Genomic DNA, 7,894 nt, shown 5'->3' on the forward strand with positions numbered 1-7,894 from the left:
TTCAGCGGGCACACTCGAGGACATGAGGCTACCATCTATACACTAAATTTACTCATAAGTTACTATTAGTGTATAGATACAATAATGTACAATTGTATGTTGTTAGTGTATTATTTTCGCCCCGTTAGGGGCGAAAATTTTTGCATTTTCAGTTATGAAATTACAACATTTAGACAAGAAATATGCCTTTATTGTTCATTTTGGTCTTTAAATCAGTGATTAATTATTTGTTACAGGGGGCACTTTGGGGGGGCAAAAACTCGTTTTGCCCCCCCCCCAACATTTTGTTTGGGGGGGCAAGTGCCACCCCTGCCCCCCCCCCCCCCGCTTCCGGCGCCCTTGACCTTCTCGTGCTGTCACGGTCGTGTACCCGCGCCGCCGCCTCCGCTGTCTGAACCCAGTATCACCGTCACGTGCCCCCCCCCCTATATAACTTCTTTATTATATGGTGTATGACCGTCATATTTGGCACATGGGTAGAGCAACTCATACTCTACATGACCCGACATTTGAAATTTTCCAAGGTCATCCACTGAGGGCGCTATTTACCAAAATATAAAGAAATACATAGGAAATATGCTAAAATCATGTTTTTTCTTTGTATTTCTTTATCCCCAGTATATATGTTTCTATTTTATATCAATCATTTTCATATTTACCATAAAGGAAAACCAAGTCAACCTTCACAATTTGTAATGGTTGAAATTGCTCAAGGTCAACATGTGGGGGCGCTATTCATTACAATATAAAGAAATATATGAAACCTATGATGTATTGCTTGGAATGGGTACATATGAAGAGTTTGTTTGCAAAAACCGATAAGTCCATATTTGCCAAATGGAGATATTTGCGATTAAAGGTCAAGAAAAATAAAGAGAATAATAAGAAAATTTTTGCTTCTTTTAACCATAACTTCAAAAATATACCTTTATATGTAGTGACCAATATATCATTTAAAATGTATTATTTTGTACTTTATGACAAAGATCGTACTTCAAAATCTTCAAAAATGGACTTATCGGTTTTTGCAAACAAACCCTTCATATATTGGTATCACATTTCATTTCATATTGCCAAAATATTGAAATTTTGAGTTTGCAGATTGATAATATGATAAACAAATGATATCACAGGCAAAGCTTGTGTGAAAATAACCCAAAATAAAAGGGTAGTCTTTGAAAAATGCTGTATTTTCGATTATTTCTATTATATCTATTGTTTGATGCCTATGTCGTGGAAATATAAAGGAAATAATAAGAAGAGCATTTCAGGGTAATTCACACCATTATTGCTTCACATTTTGGTCCTTCAGCAAATTACAGCCAAGAAAACCCCCATTTCATCCATTATTATACTGTTAACTGAAATTGGAACAGAAAATCATGCAAAATCTGACGAACATGGTTGTCAGTTTACGGTTGACATGGTAACCAGCAATATCTAACATGGCTAAATTATATATCAAAATGTTTCCAATACGATTCTAGGGAAAGTCACCAAATTTGGTTGAAATCGAGTAAAGGGTGTGGGAGTGGCAAACGAAAATATGGTAGGGGGGCACAATGTGCCTCCCCCCCCCCCTTGGGCTTTATAGGGTTAAACTGTGGTCATGATGCGAAAAATATGATGGGGCCTGCGTAAAAGCATTAGCTTGTACAGCCGCAGGTCCCGTGATAAATCAGATTAGGGGAAGTTTAAAATGCGGATATTTTTTAAGACCAACTATAACAAGGGGAACCGATTAAAACAAACAAAACAAAAAATCAAATCATAAAAGTGTCACTAAATAAAATACAGAAAGGTCACATGTTGCAGCAATATAACCTACTACTTAATAAGGACATTAGTAGAACAACAACTGGGATTGCAGAGATTGAAGCACTGGCGTAGCCAGGGGGGGGGGGGGCGATGGGGGCGGTCGCCCCCCCCCCCCCTTAAGATTTGGACCGGGGATTTTGGAGGCGGAAAAAAAAATGCGTGTAGACTGTATGCATGTACATGAAGCGGGTCTCCTTTGCAACCTTTCATCAAATAAGATATTTTTTTTTTTATATTTTACTCAAAGTGTGCACCAGATCGTTGAATTTCAATTCAACATATGCAAAATCTCTCGTGCTTGGGAGGGGGTATCCCCCTCCCAAACCCTCCTCCTCTGTGCCTCTTTCCCTAGCTAAGTACACTTTTTAGATTTACAGAAAATTCTGAATAATTCTGAGTGCACAGGACTTATCACTTATATTCCGAAAACTGAAGGTTCCCTCATGTAGGCCTATAAGGGGAATTTCCCCTTTTAATCGACCCTTTCCTCCCTCAGCCCTCCCCCCCCCCCATCAGTTTTTTTTTTTTTTTTTTTTTTTTTTTTTTTGGTGATTTCCCAAATGTTGATTCCATCAAATATACGTATACGAGATATCTCAATTTCAACCTTAAAGAGATAAAAGCTCCATCGGCTGTTTATGTTTATGTTTATAAGCTGTTTATGTTTATGTTGTTTCTGTTGTTCTGTTACTGTTTCTGTCTCTTGTTTGCGTTCTTGTCTGCTATTTTGTCTTCAGTTCGTCAGTCTTGTCCATCCCGTTTTGTCCTTTACAACCTTTTCTTTAGTAGTTGTCTTGCTGTCTAGTCCTGTTTTATGTTAGTTCGCGTCTATGTAAATGTATCTATTTGTTAATCTAATTTCTAGTGGGCTTCCAGACTTCTTCCACTTTGTTATCTGTTTGTATATACAACTGTTCAATTTAGGATCTTTTCGTTCATGTTCTTCTCCAGAGGGACCCACATACTACAAGCTCTGTCTTTTTAGTGGGTCCCTCCATTTTTCGCATTTAAAACAACGGTATACATGTATTTCGCTTTGATCACTTATGTTTCTTTCTTGCAATACAATGTATGATTACTTTAGGTCCTCAATTGTTATAATCTTTTTATTTCACTATGTTCTACTTACCTTATTTTCTGTTACAAAATGAAGTGAAACATATGTTTTTTTGTTGAAAAATGAAATAAACTTTGAACTTTGAACTTTGAACTTTGAAGGGTGGAGATAACACTCGCCCACGCCTTCTCCCTGCTCGCCCCCCCCCCCCCCCCGCCATGCAAAGAAGTAGACTGTGGCTATACCCAGATCGCTTTATTTCAATTCTAAAAACGCAAAAGCTCCGCGAGCGGGAGGGGGAATCCCCCTTCCCCTAAGCTCTACCTCACTAGACTTTATACATACACACAGATGGTGCACATTCGGAATAAAAATTCCGTGATTTTAACACTTCGATGAAAAAGTATTGCACCAAAAATTTGCACCAGATCGCTGAATTTCAGGTCTGAAAACGCAAAATCACCTTCGTGTGGGAGGGGATAAGCCCCTATCTACACCCTCGTGTGCATGCTTTTTCTGTTTGATTGCTGAACAGACAGCGTTCATGATATTCAGTGTAAGAATTAATACAAGAAGACTAGTGTATTTAAATCATACCATTTTATAGGCAATTGTTCAATAATAATCTACACTAAAATATACTGCAACCTTAAACAATAAAAAAATAGTGGGACTGTTTCAACTTGTTAAAACACGCAAAAACATGCATCAAATTGCACCATTTGCAACATCAAAATGCAAAACGTTCTCACCGTGAGAGGGGCGACACCCCCCTCCCACACCCTCCCCTACCCCCTCGCTCGCTCCGCTCGCTCGGGTTCAGTCGCGTTCATGATATTCAGTGAAAAGAATTATTACAAGAAGTGTATCTACTTTATACCATTTTATAGGCACTAAAATATACTGCTACCTTAAACAAGTGGGACTGTTTCACGTCGATAAAACGCGCAAAAACATGCATCAAATCGCACCATTTGCAAAATCAAAATGCAAAAAGTTCTTACCGTGGGAGGGGAGACAGCCCCCTCCCACACCCTCCCCTGCCCCCTCGCTCGCTCCGCTCGCTCGGGTTCAGTCGCGTTCATGATATTCAGTGAAAAGAATTAATACAAGAAGTGTATCTAAATTATACCATCTTATAGGCACTAAAATATACTGTTACCTTAAACAAGTGGGACTGTTTCACGTCGATAAAACGCGCAAAAACATGCATCAAATTGCACCATTTGCAAAAAGTTCTTACTGTGGGAGGGGGGACACACCCTCCCCTCCCCCCTCGCTCTCTCCGCTCGCTCCGGTTCAGTCGCGTTCATGATATTCAGTGAAAAGAATTAATACAAGAAGTGTATCTAAATTATACCATTTTATAGTCAAATTGTTCAATAATAATCTACATCAAAATAAACTGCTACCATAAACAAGTGGGACTGTTTCACGTCGATAAAACGCGCAAAAACATGCATCAAATTGCACCATTTGCAAAAAGTTCTTACTGTGGGAGGGGGGACACACCCTCCCCTACCCCCTCGCTCGTTCCGCTCGCTCGGGTTCAGTCGCGTTCATAATATTCAGTGAAAAGAATTAATACAAGAAGTGTATCTAAATTATACCATTTTATAGTCAAATTGTTCAATAATAATCTACATCAAAATAAACTGCTACCATAAACAAGTGGGACTGTTTCACGTCGATAAAACGCGCAAAAACATGCATCAAATTGCACCATTTGCAAAAAGTTCTTACTGTGGGAGGGGGGACACACCCTCCCCTACCCCCTCGCTCACTCCGCTCGCTCGGGTTCAGTCGCGTTTATGATATTCAGTGAAAATAATTGATACAAGAAGTGTATCTAAATCATACCATTTTATAGGCAAATTGTTCAATAATAACCTACATCAAAATAAACTGCTGCCATAAACAAGTGGGACTGTTTCACGTCGATAAAACGCACAAAAACATGCATCAAATTGCACCATTTACAACATCCAAATGCAAAAAGTTCTTACCGTCGGAGGGGGGACACCCCCTCCCACACCCTTCCCCCCCCCCCCCCTCGCTCGCTCCGCTCGCTCAGGCTCGGTCGCTTCGCTCCCTCGCAGACTAACCGCCCCCCCCCCCCCCCTAAGATGAAATCCTGGCTACGCCGTTGGATTCAAGGGGTGTGGAGTATAGAACATGGCGTAACAGTACGGCATAAATACATAAGTAGAAGGTGGAATAATGATGAGATTTGTCGTGAATGTAAACAGTACCGTGTGCTAGGGCAAAAAAGCTCAGGAGTAACATTCCAGCATGGGTCCTAAAACCAAGCAGGCCGTGTGACCATGGTAATTGACAGCTTTTACGCGCGAGAATTTCGATAATCGAGTTGAACAATAGGTGCATGAAGAGCGCAACAGGCAGACAGATCAGAAATAGTGTTCATGGTTAGGATCCCGCCGGACTACTAATAAGGAATAGACAAGGGGTAAATAAAGAGCAACAAGAACTATACACTATGCATGCCGTACAATAAGAAGATATTGCTTCAATTTTCGTTTGAATGAGGTTACAATAGTAAGTTCCGTAGGGAGTTCGTTGGCCCAGTGAACATAATGGGTACGTGGAAGGTGATATGCGTAACGTTGACGAGTTGGATAATCATGAACTGTATAATTTCTTGTAAACATTTGGGAAAATACATCTGGTAATTGGCCAGTTGAAAATTGCAACATAAACAGGCCAACGTTGTAATAAAATTATTCGGGAATTTTCAAAATTTCGTTACTAACAAAAAGTTCGCTCGTGTGGGATAAATATCCAGTGTGGTTAACAATTCTAACAGCGCGTTTTATACAAGAAATAACGAATCGATAGGGATTTCAGAAGCATTTCCCCACGCCAGAATCCCATAATCGAGATTGGGAGATATCAAAGTTGAATATGCTCTGTAGAATATTATATGGAAAATAATAGCTAAGTTTGTTAAGAACCCCGGTATTTCTGGCAATGATTCTGCTTACATAATTAACATGGGTTCTCCAAGATATATCACAATCGATATAAAGACCCCACAATTTTTTACTGTTGACCTGTGACAGATCAATGTTGTTTATGTTGACAGAGAGAGGTAACACAGGTGGCGAATGACTAAATAACATATACTGAGTTTTATCAATGTTTAAGGATAATTTGTTTGCAAAAATCCAACGTTGAACAGAAACAAGTTCTTTATTTGTTATATTCATTAGCGCATCAGGAATTTGATGAGAGAAGAACAAATTAGTATCATCTGCAAGAATCTTAGAGGAGTTCTGGATATCGTTGATATATAAAATAAAGAGAAGTGGGCCTAACAAGGAACCCTGTGGAACACCACAAGAAATCAGTTTTGGTTGGGAGTCGTGACCGTGGATACTTACAAATTGTTTTCTATTTGTTAAATAATCAGTGAACCATTCTAGCGCCCTTCCCCGAATTCCGTAATGATTTAACTTGTAAATAAAATGTCATGATCTATTGTATCAAACGCCTTGGAGAAGTCAAGGAAAACACCGACAGTATGAGAAGCATCATCTATAGCAGGAGCTATCTTATTAATAAACTTGAGTAATGCGTGGGTTGTACTATGTTTTTTTCCGAAATCCAAATTGAGATTCAGTAAACATTTTCGTCTGAAGAAGAAAATTAAGGGTACGTTTATACACAAGTCTTTCAAGTATCTTTGAAAAAGGAAGTTAAAAGAGAAATGGGGCGATAATTTCATTCCGTGCGTCTTCCAGTCTACAGTCAATGGATTCATTTCAATAGTAATTTTCTTCATTTACATGCAATGTATGTATTTTGTTGAGTTTGGCATTAAATAATGTGTTTGTATACCTATGATCATGGATAAACTTTTCACAGAAATTAACATGGATGAATATATTCTGTATTCATTATTGATTCACTCATTCATTTCTTAAATCAAATTTTCCATATTATATTCCACTATTCAAATGAACAGTTACTTAATGTTTGTCTCATATCCGTAATTCATTCATTTGCTTGGTAGATCTATACCCTCTCATTCTGTGTGTGTACTTTTTTAATGTATTCTTTCATCCTTTCATCCAATCATTTATTCATTAATTTAAGCGTTGTATATTAAATCCATTTTTCATCACAACTATAAACCAACTTTGTACATACTCATTTGCTATATATTTTCTGTGTCACTTAACCCGTTTAGGACTGACTGATTTGCTACAACACGTATTTCCCATAGACACCTGCCCGTGTATACTCGGGACTCGTCCTCAACGGGTTAAAACAAAACAAAACAAAACAAAACAGAATGCGATTAAAACTGTTTCATCCAAAACACAGATGAAAAGGCGGGCGTATGTTGCAGTGATTGTGTGCGGGAGTTCCATTACGCTGCACGCGAACAAAGGCGCCACAACGCGCTAATCCGCGCGTTACGCCCCATTTCAATGGGTATAAACGTATATAGTATACAAATTTAAAAAAAAACACTACTCCAGACATTTTCGCACGAATGCAACCGGTCGGGATATGCGCGTTATGCTCTGAAGACATTGGGTTATTTATTGATTCATGCCGATGAACATCGACGCCGTGTAGGCCTTGTACAGCATACCGTGTTAGCAGGAAGGTGTAAGGGAAAACTTCGAATCGCTGCTTGACTATGGAGACCGCTGGCGACCTGCGACGTCACCCCTGGTCAATACATCGCGCCTGCTCAGTCAGATGTTCTGATTTGGGATTCACACCCGATTATTCGTTATCTAACAACAGACTACAGGTGAATGATCAATGACGATAATCATGACGATAGTAATAACAACAATGATAATGATCTATAAAGTTCTTATCATGATAATTGTCAGTATTTTTATCATTGTCATTATCATCCTATATGGTACCGGGGATGATAGGAGTCGTCATTGTCGGTATAATCACTTTTCATTAATAGTACAGCATGATACAAAGTGACAATAAGACCAATCATGAAAGGTGTGAATAATGTCGATGATG

Source organism: Diadema setosum, chromosome 4 (assembly GCF_964275005.1).
Source record: "Diadema setosum chromosome 4, eeDiaSeto1, whole genome shotgun sequence".
Taxonomy (NCBI): domain Eukaryota; kingdom Metazoa; phylum Echinodermata; class Echinoidea; order Diadematoida; family Diadematidae; genus Diadema; species Diadema setosum.